At 40.2% G+C, this 12,056-nt stretch overlaps 1 protein-coding gene and 2 long non-coding RNA genes across 4 annotated transcripts in view; 1 reads left to right on the forward strand and 2 right to left on the reverse strand.

Moving 5' to 3' along the window:
- The window catches only part of LOC125327813, a 54,760-nt gene extending 52,671 nt beyond the window's left edge, over positions 1-2,089 (reverse strand). The window contains exon 1 of the long non-coding RNA XR_007204381.1: positions 1,344-2,089. This is a non-coding gene — a long non-coding RNA (uncharacterized LOC125327813). The remainder of the gene's footprint in view (positions 1-1,343) is intronic.
- RAD51B (RAD51 paralog B) overlaps positions 1-12,056 on the forward strand; it is a 385,412-nt gene that overhangs the window by 334,798 nt on the left and 38,558 nt on the right. The gene's annotated exons all lie outside the window — the stretch shown is intronic.
- Positions 9,750-12,056, reverse strand: part of LOC125327814 — a 48,920-nt gene continuing 46,613 nt past the window's right edge. Inside the window, exon 3 of the long non-coding RNA XR_007204382.1 lies at positions 9,750-9,870. This is a non-coding gene — a long non-coding RNA (uncharacterized LOC125327814). The remainder of the gene's footprint in view (positions 9,871-12,056) is intronic.

The following is a 12,056-nucleotide window of genomic DNA, read 5'->3' on the forward strand; positions in this document are numbered from 1 at the left end:
TCTGTGCTTGTGGTATCTAATAATGCAATTTCTGGTTTGGGAAATTATTCTCCCTCTTTACAAATTCAAATACATACAAACAGTCCAGCAAGAGTCTGCCTGTTCATGTGTACAAAATGTAGTACTCCCATCACTGTTTTCCTAAGTCCTTTATTTACACCCATCTGTTTTGGGATCTGTTTTGGAATCATTTTCACTATGGTAAGAACCTTTAAATGACTTACAGAGACTTAGGTCGGTGGCTTGGTTTGCCTTTATTCTGGCCTAATTCTCACTCATCTTGCACCAGCCTTATCTGCCATTGTGTACAATTTCCCTACTGTTGCAATAACCTTTGCCTTCTTTTACCTTCCTTTCTCTCTGCCCATCTAATTCCAGACACCAAGCACTTCCTTTCTACCTAAAAGGCAAATTCTGCTTTGTTAAGTAGTTGGAGTATGGGAGTAGAAATCTCATTAATTCTACCTTCTGACACCCAAATATTGGCCAAGATGCTTTAACTTTCGTCTCTTGATTGTTTCCCTGGGTGACTAAGCAGAAAAAATAATTTCTGGTTAAATGTGGGCTTAATTAGATGTTGGTCTACGAGCTACTAACATTAAAAATACAGGCAACAGTATGAGTGCTGGCGAGTTTAACCACAAATACCTCTTTCAGTGCCTTCCTTTTCTTTTTTAACTTAATTAACAGACATTAATCTTCTAACTTTATAACTTAATAGTTCTACAGCTTAGAGTTTATGAAAGTCACCACAGCAGATCTTCTGAAATTATAATTGTGTATTATTAAAATCATGGCTAAAAAATTTACTTTGTGCATTAGCAGAACAGGAAAGTAAGAATTTGCCCTTCTCAACCACTTGGCACTAAAGCATCCAAGCCCTGCAGTTTAGGCCTTGGTCCTGCACTCCATCTGTATTCCTCACATCATACAAATGAGAGGTTCTTTTGCCTGAATGCATGGAGCATTGCCTGGTTATAGGCAACACATTTTAGCCATAGATCTCAAAGAACTTCACCAAGAGGACATACAATTATCCTCATTTTATGGTAGACACCGTATAATGCAGTATGTGGTAGAATTTGGCGTTAGCTAGCCAGGGGTTCCTGGCTCCCTTCTCCCTGGTCTAACAAGTGGGAGCTTTAATAGCAGTCTTTGCATCCTTCGTTCTACAAGATGGAGAGGCAACTGTAGTGGTCCTTTAAACAAGCCTCTTTATACTCACTGCTTAAATCAAGGGAGATACAGAACACTACAGCATGAGTAAGGAGAGAATTAGTTTTCTAATTCTTTCATGCTTAATAACTTCTACTGTTTATAGCAATAGAAATAAGTGTACTTACAGATTGACAAGCAGTTGCACACAGCAGCACATGCTCAGCCTTCCGTGCCTGAAGTTGCATACATGTGCAAGACAGCAGAAGTGGAACCACTGTGAGCCCCTTTAGGATTTATAAACGATGGAGGACTTAAAGAGTTAAGAAAAACCCTCTGCATATACCTGGTATATAAAACTGTCATGTAATCAAATGCGAGGAATGCACTCCACTGTGTACATTAGCAAACACTCCGTGCAAGCTGGCTGGCAGAAGTTCAGGGTTTTCAGTGCTGCCTTGCATTACAAAGCCCTTCTTTGTTTTCTCAGCTCTGTTTTAAATATCTGATGACTATTCCACACCATGTTAGTGCCAAATCCCCAGCTTCACTGCAAACTCTTTACAACAGCATATTGTGGGCAGATTGGATGGGGACGGGCTGGTAGAATGTGGGTATTTCCCCTTTCTTTGCTTCTCAGGCAAGTACTCTCACCAACTCTGCCATCTCCCTGTAATTTCTGTAGCCCCTTGTGCAGCCACCTGGATAGTGTTCAAAGCCAGAAGAAATCACTAGGGTATGCAGAAATTGAACTTGGATCCTCTGACACGGCAACGGCACTCCACAAATGTGCATCAGGATGGGTGTAGTCGAGGTTCAGCCAAGGAAGAGCAAATGAATCAAAGAGTGTTCTTGCAACAAATATTTTTGTTGAAACTTGTTGTGCCTATACTGTTTTTGGCTGGATCTTGCCTGAGCTTGCTAGCCAAGTGGGACTGGGCTTTGAAAAAAATTAGATGAAAGATTTCCTATGAACATGCACAAAGAAAGGCAGGAAGTGATGCTGATGACTCGACATGGTGATGTTCCTTCTTGATTTGGAATTAAAGTACTTCCCTGGAAGGATGTTAACACAGCAGCACACATCTCAGCCTCTTACATCAGATGAGATGTTCAGCCAGGGCCTCATCTCCTCATGCTTGTTAAGGACGCTTTTTCATAAGACTTTTACTTACATTTTAGTTAGAAAGGTGGTGGTCTAGCTTTCTGTACAAGCCACTTACATGGTGTTGTTTTAACTGCTACAATGATGCTCGTTCTGTTCAAGAGCTGCTTTTGCATTCCAAGAAAAAAATGTTGCTTGAGTACACGAAGATGTACAATAAAAATATGCATCTTCTTCTGGATCCTAAACCTACTAATTCTTTTCATGAAGAATACCTCTGGTTTGCTGGATAAATGTAGAGTCAGTGTTGTTTCCTGCAGTGTTTTGGGATTTCTGTGCATAGACACTAGATAGGAAATAAACAGTAAGCTTCTTGAATTAAGAGGAGAATTTATACAATATTATTTCAGTGGTGCTGCCCACTTTTGGCAACTAAGGTGAAAAGAAGCTGAGCTGCTCAGTTTCCCATTCTATTACTTGTTCCCCTGAAGCTCCTCGGCATCCAGTAGTGGTGTGCTGGAAACTCAGCTGTGCAGTGGGTGGCTCTAGTGTGTTCTAAAATAAACAAACCTGTTTTCATTCAAATTTTGTAATTTCACATGCAAATATTTCATGGTAGACTCAGTAAGAAACCCTTTCTGAAGCAAAACCTATCTATTAAGGGCCACTTGAAGGTGCATTGCAACACTTTTGCATAATCATTTGAAATCCTTGTAAGCTAAAATCATTGAAAGTAAGTTTTACAACACTGCAGTAGCCTTGCAAGGCTGTATTTGCCACTAAAGCAATTGTTAAGTGTGTAATGGATTGCATATCAGAATTCTTCAGAGGACTTGTGATGTCTGCTTAGGCTGTGCAGGTGCAGACATTCTTGTCTTTGCCATGTTTGCTTCCCTAGTACAGGATTGAGTACAAATAGGAATTAGTATCCCTATGGTAAAGTATTAATACGTGATGAGAGAGTGTTATTGTTGTTTTACTCAGAAGAGATGTAGCAAAAGCACTGAAGGGGTCTCTTGGTGAAGTCCTCCCTTACAGAAGTCTGTACCGGAGTCAGAAATTGAATCCATGTGTTGTATGATCCAGTCTTATTCAGTAAACTATTGGCTCTCGTGTTGCATACTATCTCCTGTCACATACAGTGCCCCAGGAAAGTTCATGAACAAGACCCTGTTCCCTTAGGCAGAGAGTGACCAGACAGTGCTTGTCTCACTTTTAAGTCTGTAGCAGGGACTATGAACAGTGTACAGGTCCCTTTAAAAGAAGAAGAGGAAGAAAATACCATGGGGTTTTTTAAATGTTCTCCATAGTCTGGTGGAAACTAGCATATGAAGGGGAATCAGTTAGCCTTTTATGATACTTCCAAGAGATTCCTGCTTCCTTTCCTTGTCATGGCCCCTTTCCTGTCACATTGCAGAGATAGTCCTTGGGCAGAGTGTAGCCATCCAGTGGGTCTTGGTGAGTTCACCACAGCTGAATGAGCAAAAGCTCCAAGAGGGATTGGCACTAGAGGAACCTTTTCCTTTGTGCACTAGATTCTTTTCTTTCAGGATTTTTCAGACCTTTTCCTCCCTCTTTCCACATCTCTATGTGTCATTAACTGCTTCTCCTCAGCCTCCTGCTTCAAAGCCCTTGCATGTACCTAGTGCCCACCGAGCTGTTTCCGTAGTGGTCTCTAGCACATCTGGCAGGGAGGTATGAACTCTGTCATTTACTGTTGTTTGGTTTCTAAGTCCATTTTAAATGTGCTTGTATGGCAACTTTCACCATTTTAGCACAGAGAGAGAGTTATTTGGCTTTTCCACCTTTAACATCCACTGGAAGAGGTCACAGAAAGTCAAAAATTTTGAGAGACAAAGCTAAGACCAGTACCTTGCCTTCAGGTGGTGCCTGTGCAGGCTGTCAGGAAAAAAGGTAATGTTAGAAGTGGAAGGACTTAGGAAATGCTCCAGCTGTAAAATTCTCCAAATGTAAATGTATTCATTTCTACAAGAAGCAAGTTGCTCTCTGGAGGAGGAATGCAACTGATGTTAACCAAGGGAATCTACAAAGAACTGCACCAAAAAAGCAGCAGCCCAAATAAAAAGGAGGCTGTGTGCTAAAGACCTAACTGTATTTTGTTAGGAATGGCTGAAGTAAGCTGTTTTCCTGGCAGTTATTGTTTGGTGGAGCTGAAAGAATGAGCCAGGTATTATGCCATTACTTTGAGATGGAACATTTGGGAGAGATTAAATAGATTTGCTCACTCACAAAATACATTTGGGCCTTAACTCGAGTAGGGAATTCAGCAATGAAAAACCAGGAAGGTCAAGAGGGTTTCTTGACTCAAGGTGATTTGAGCTGAGCAAGGGGTTATCACTACATGTAGAAGTTCTCTTTCTACTCCTAGTGAGAACTCTGCTTTCCCACAGAGAGAACGCAGGTCCCATTTACTCTCAGGCAGGTTGAATATCATGTGGGTTTTGCTTCCCTCTCTGATTTGGCTGTGTCTGCAAACAGCTTCCTGTTGCCATTCGGAAGATGCAATCCCAATGAAATCCAGCTGTTACCTGTCTAGTACTGTACTGATAATGTAGTGTCATCTGCTTCCTTCCAAACTAGAACCTTCCACTTTGCTTTCAGACTTTACCTGCCGCAGTGGCAGATGCTCTAGTAACTACACATCTCACATTCCAAATCTTCTGGCACCTAACATCTTGGACCTTCCCGTGACCTACTGGATATTTAGGCCAAATCCTTCAGTCCCATGAGTTCCCACTTAAGTCAGTCATTGCATAATGTGAGCACAGCCAGGCTCTCTCTTGTCTTTTCTCCAAACACCGAGAGCAGATCTCTTATGAACTGGTAGAAAATAAACTCTGGATTGGAAGAAGAGCAAATGAATTAAAAATTCCTAATATGTACATGTAATGAAATAGTACCTCAGTGTTCCAACAAAGTACATCCCAACAAAAAGCCTGCAGAAGAAAAATTTCACTGCACTATTTAAAGTGAGAAGATCCTTCTCTTCTTTCCAGTGTAAAATACATGCTTGCTAATATGTGGGGAGGTGTACTCTGTGAAGATTTGTTTTATTTGAGAGTACTGCAATGAGGAAGAAAAAGATTTCAAGTGGCTTTTCTCCACTTTGTTGGCAAGTCAGCCCCTGTATCTCCAAGGATAACAGGAGTGCCTGATACACTGAGCTGATGAGCCTTGAAGGATGTGAGGGAAGCTACTATACTGGGATCAATAGCATACTTTTTCCTTCTGTAGCGTGCAAACATTTGACCTGACATAGACTAGAAATTCCTCATCTGTTTCTTCCTTTTTATTTCTCTTTAAAGAACATCTAAATATCTGTTCATGCTTGTGGAGAAGTCCATATGTATACATTTCCTTGGGAAGTCCCATCTCTGCTTGGGAAATCAGAGAGAAATTTAGGTGTAAGTTTTACATTGATTCTGTTTACATTTACCTGAAATATATACTGTGGTCAGAAAAAATAAGAGTTTTACCAGTGACATGTGAATTACAGTGTGCTCCAGACTCTGCTAAGGGGACCTCAGCTCATTAATAGAATATTTTTACGTGTTTTTAATGTTTGAGGGCCTCTTACAGAAAAATGCTTCCAAAAACAATCTGTGTTTAAATGTTTTGTTCTCCAAGATATGTGTTTTCACAGACAGAATGAGTTGGGGAATATATTCAATTGTTTCTTATTTTAACCAGGAGTCCTTTCCATTTGATCAAAATTAGAAGGAAGCATCATCTGACAAATAAGACTGATCTTTTTCAGGAGATCTGATGTTTTGTTCCTGAGACATACTCTGCATATGTACTGCTACTGCAGTGCTGAGTCAAACATCATTCATCTGTAGGAGCAGCAGAGCTGAAGGTGAAGGAACAGATTCTGCAGGTGTCTTCCCCCAGGGAGCTTTCATACCTGCTGTTTGGTGCAACCTAACCTATTACATAAGCGAGAATTTACTCTTCTGGTGATTGTTAATGATCTTCAAGGATTGCATTGTGTTGGCAGGGGTGATTTAGAAGGATTCAGAGTGAATATGAGAGGCAAAAAGCAGCCTTCATCTACTGCCATATGTTGGATGGTGCTGTTTGACTACTAAGGTGTCTGATCCTTCTCCAAAACATCAATGATACAACTGCTCTCCAGTACTTACAGATAAATCAACAAAGAGTATATGTTTTCTTTTTCCTTTTGTATCTATTTTAAAGTAGATTTGAACCTGATGAAAAGTGCTGGAGTGATTTCACTCTTCTATTCCAAAACCAAGATGAGTAGAAATCAGGGGAACACTGCACTGACACAAAGGGAAGGGCATGCGTTTTTGATAGCTGATACCCATTGAGACACAGTCTGGAACAGACCTGGCTTATGATTTGCTCTTCTGTCACTGGAAACAAGAGGAGACAAGGAAAGATTGTGCTGTTATAGTTGGCAACAGGACAGCACTCCAGCATTTGAAGAACTGACTGCAGTTACAAAAGAGAACTACTTAAGATGGTTGCATGGTACGTCTTTTCATCTTCTCAAAAAATCAAGCACAGAGTAAGTGAAGTGCAATATTAGCTTGAAATGATTTAGACAGAGGAGGGCTCCTGGTAGTGAAAGAAAAACTGCACTTGTTGTAGGGACACATACATTTTAGGGAGCTGCCTGAAATCCATGTAGTTTCAGCCAGGACTAATTTGGCCCTTGCCTCTGAGTGAGCTCATGGAGTCACACAGTCTATCATATATTTAGAAAACTTTTTGTTCTACCAGAGAATCCTTCAGGATCTGTCAGTGAGTAGTTCTAATGTCTGCTCTACCTGTTCCTGCTAGGAACAAAACACTACACTACTGACAACACAGTTCATTTCATATGCAGTATTGTTTTCACCTTGGGTTGGTTTGTTGGGTTTTTTTGCTGTTGCTGGTATAGTATCATAGAGAACCTGTCTTTCTGGAGTAGAGAGGCAGTAGTGCTGACCTTCTGTCTCAGAAACCTGCCCCAGTCTTACAATACAGTCTATAAAAGGGTGTTGTAGATGGCCCGAGAGGGAACACAAGGCAATAATTCACTGGAGCAGTTGTGCTGACATCCTGGACTGTGAAAGCGCAACTGAGGCAGTTTAAGAGCAGTCGTCAGGTTCCAACAGGGAAGCTAGGCTTTTATAATTCACACTACAGTCACCTATTGTTTTGTTTCTTGTTTTCTTTAGATATTTAGACATGTCTGGTGGGCAGAAAAGTGAAAGATTGGGAGTGCCAGCTCTAGGCAGCTGTAGCACTCTGCAAACTTCCTCCTTACAGCTCTGTTCTTACTATTTCACAACAAAGCTGTAGCTCCTGCCTGTGCTTTTGGTCCTGAATCTCACAACCAAAGCACCTCTAGTCTGGCCTGCACACATTTAGGTAATTTTAGTGTGTAATCCTGCATTGCACTGCTGGATCACCTCAAGTGTAGTCAAGAAAGGTGAGGCCAGGATGTGTTTTAAAATGCAATTGAAAATCGGGCTCAATTAAACAATGTTCTGCAATGAATTTATGATAGCAGCTGAAGGCTCACATGATCTTTCATTACTTTCATTTCATCTGGGATTCTGGACAGAAATCAGTACATAAATACATAAATGACTCTTCACAGCTTCAAAAGGATACTGTTAATGGAACCAAGATACTTCGTATTTGTTAGCTGAATAAACTCCAACAATTCTGATTCTCAGCTCTATTAAGCCATGTGAAAGTATAAAAAGGCCTAAGGACAGTCAGCTACCCAGTAAAGAATTCTTCCTGCTTAGGGTTTCATTGATGAGAACAGACAGCTGCCTGTTCCCTCCCTTGTAGTTGTATGTAAGAAAACAATTCGAAATAAATCCAGGTATGCTTTGTCTTTTGTTGGATTAGTAGTTTGGGGTAGTCGTGTTATGAATGACAGCTTGGCACCTCAGGGGCAAATATCTGCAAATGGTTTGTCTTTGTGTTCCCTAGCTTCTCGTCTAACCCACTGTCAGAGAGAGTGGAGAAGCCATTTTTTACTGTATTAAAAACATTTGAATAATTTCTGAAACTCATGTTTCCCCTTTATCATGATGCTAGTTATATGGGTCGATTTCTGTTTTGAAAAATTAACAACATCCCAGTGCTAATACACAGTAGATTCATGGACAATGTGTTGAATTCCCAGGACTGCTAGTCCTGGCTTTTAGCAAAATCAGTGGGAGTTTTTAGGTATAGTGAGTATACCTAATATTATATGAATACTTATTAGTAATTGTATTTATTGTTCCATTTTTTGGAGACTTGTGAACAAAGAAACAGCCAAATGCACTTTAACAAAGATAATAATTTAAAAATGTGTGAGAGTTAACTTTGTACTCACTTCTTTCTACCCTTTTCACATCATTGCTTGTTTTATAAATCTCATGGATGAGTGATGTTTTTAGCTTCATGCATGCTAGTATCTCTGTCATGAATGTAGGTGACATGTTGATGGAGCACATTACATTTTCATTCCTAGCTAAATAATACCAAATTGAGAAGTGAATACCTAGTCTGTTGGTATTAACCTTGCTAATAGAGAGCCTGATGAAGTTAGAAAGTTGAACTGGAATTGTTTTACCATTACTTTTCTCCAAGTACAGGCCATGGCCAGTGCCTGGATAAGCTAATCCTGCACTGTTTCATCCAGTTCAGACTTACATGCATAAAGCAGGAGGTTTCTTTGCCTTTTGCTCTGCAAAGAGTTTATGCTTTTTGAGCTTTTGCTGTGCAAACTGTCTATGGGAAGTGTCTGCTCACACCTGGGGGAAATACACAAAGCAAAGTGCCTTTAATTGCTTCTGGAACAGTACAGAGAATTGTTTAGACTAGATTTACTTTTCTGATTTGTGCTTAGAGACAGAGCTGACCTCTGCCAGAACTACAAAGAGCACCCAGCTGAGGCTGTTAACATCTCTTAGGAAACTGTTCAGGAATGAGCCTAGCTCACTGCCCAGTGCTGTAGTGATTACAGTAAATCCTCATCTTCTGCTGACTTCAGCGGGGTATTTGCAGACAGCAGTTCTGGTTCAAATGGGATCTCAGACCCCAAAGAATGTAAAACATGTATCAAAATCTACTCATTCCTAATAGCAGTTTTCTTTAGCAGCTTTCATTTATGATATTTCAAACATATGTTTTTCCTTGAAAACAGGACATGTGTGAGTGCTCTGCTTGAGGGGAGTGTGAGGAAAAGAAAGCTCCATGCCATGTCTGATGACAGCAGTGTCATCTTGTCTTTTTTCTTAGGCACTGTGATCTCACCTAGTGGGACAAGTCAGATCCCATCGCAGAGCTGTGCTCACGTCTGCGTTGTCCAGTTAAGTGTCCTCAGTTGCCCAATTCCTGTATCAACTGAAGGACTGATACAAAGATTTACATTATTGTTTCAAATATTGCCCTTGCAGACAGTATTATGGGCATTGCAACAGTTTCTCTGTAGTTAACTCAGTCCTTACCTCCTTTTATTTGGCATCCTTGTCTTCTTGTTTTGTGAATCTTGTATGTTGCCCTGTTTCTGCTCTGCTTCTGAGGTAGTAAAGGTACCTAGTCCCCATCCTTTCTGTTGCTGGATATCTATGTGTCTAAAAAGAGATACAATGCTGGTGTCACCCCTTGTATTGTAGTGAAAAATTGTTCATTGTTTTAAACTATGTGTGTTTATTGTATGACTGGTGAAGAGCATGTGAGACGCTGCAGAAGAGGTACCTCAGTTACGGCTCTACAGCTTCTGTAGGTAGGTTTGGTCTAGCTCCAGTTCATATATACATATATCACAAATGCTGGTACCTTAATTAGCATAGTCTAGAAACCGCATATTTAGTACAACAAGGAACAAGGTCTCTCCTTTTACCTTTAGGGACAGCCAAATAGGACATATAGGTAATAATAGCCATTTAATACATAGAGAGGCAGCAAGAGTACATCTCAAAAGCAGCCTGTACTTGCACACAAGGCACATGAGAGCACTAATTTAGAGAGAGCCACAACTTGAAGTTTACAAATAAGGGACTATACAGGTCCCTACAAATGTTAGCTGATCTTGAAGCCAGATGGAAAATGGCTGCTGGTTTTTGACTTTCTCCCAAACTGCCTGTTTCAGAAAGAAGTCCTTTTTTCTTTTTTTGGCTGTTGTTTGTAAATACAAGTGAAGTACAGACTGATGGCTAAAGCAGCCAAATCACAGAAGCACTCCTTGCTTCTTCTCAAAATGTCTGCTGCTCTGGTCTGTGCTTCAAAGGCAATATTCTGCTCTTTGCCTGGCACTGCAGGCAGGACCCAGCTTTTCCGCCCAGCTCACAGGCCCCAGATCTCTGCTGTCATTCACCAAGCTTAGGGAATTGCTGCCTGTGCACAGGTAACACTTTCTGCTCACTTTTGGTGTCTCTCTCTTGGCCATACATCATCTTTTGGCAGCACATTGCTTCCTAGAAGCTGAAAGCTAGATTAATTTGAACATGAGAAAATACTTTGACATTCATGAATATAATCATCTTCTTACTTTTTTGTTATTAATACTGTTTACTTTCATCTTAGTTATCTTTTAAACAACATCAGTGTGCCTGAGATCTGTGCCTCAGTTTTAATAGGTTATGTTTGTTATTTGAGATTTCCTTTAAAGTGCTGAAGATGGAGGCTCTGGAATCCTGGGACCTCAGGTCTGAGAAACTGCCAGGAAACAAGAGTGACACTGAAGAGTTAGTTGATGGAATGTTTAAGTCAAGTGATGGATAGAACAAAAACTGTGTAACTGATAGAAGAAGAATTTGATTGTTCAGTAACTTGTTTTTATAATAGCAATAAGGAACTTAGAAAGTGTTACACCATTTTTATTTTGAATGAACTGCAGCAATGAAAGTCAGCCTTTTACTTGGTTCTTGTTCTGTTCACAAGTAGGTGTAGGGGAACACACAGTAACCTCTACACGCTTTGCAAAGAGTTCATAACATTTTCATAACCGAGTACAGTTACACCACAGAGTACTCCTGCAGATGCAGTTACCGTATGGAAAAAGTTTCCCATGCCTAACTAAGGACCGTATTTAGGCCATTTTAGCCACATAAAGGAAATGAATGTACAGCAGAGGTCAGTGCCCTAACTGTTCTGTGCCAGAAATTCTTAGAGGTGGTATTTATACTGAAGTATGCATTATCTATAGCATGTTTATAAATATGTCTGCTAACTCTATACAGCATTTCTGCTTGTAGGAACTCTTATAATAACATATACCCCAGGGTTTCATTTATCCTTCTCCCAGCCTCACTGTTCTTTTTTCTTTATAATTAATTTAATTGTCCAACACTGCCAACTTAAGTTTTGTTCTTTTTTCTTGCTCTTTTTGTTCCTCTCTGCTCCCCCCACAAATTATTGCAAGTCATTGTGCACTAAATATAGTTCTGCTTTCTGCTTTCCAGATGCTGGGAGCTTGGCTGGCATCCTTATAGCATTCCAGACTAATTCTTTCTCCGTCACACTCACAGACAGCTATTCAAAGCAAATTTATTGAGTTCAATGTATCAAGAAAATCCTGATAGTTTTCTCTGTAGAATACAGATCAAGGTTTAGTAAAATTTACTCGTGTTAAATTTTTGCTGGCATTATACTCAGTTGCTGTACCCCATATTCATTGTTGTGATGGCCCAGTACATGGTTCTTGCTGACTTACATATTTCGTAAAAGATTTAATCTCTGCACACATCTCACTGTGCATTTCAATTATTTAGATCTGATCTAGCCAGACAAATTTCACTTCTGGTGCAGCTGCAGTACA

The sequence above is a fragment of the Corvus hawaiiensis genome, chromosome 6, assembly GCF_020740725.1.
Source record: "Corvus hawaiiensis isolate bCorHaw1 chromosome 6, bCorHaw1.pri.cur, whole genome shotgun sequence".
NCBI lineage: Eukaryota > Metazoa > Chordata > Aves > Passeriformes > Corvidae > Corvus > Corvus hawaiiensis.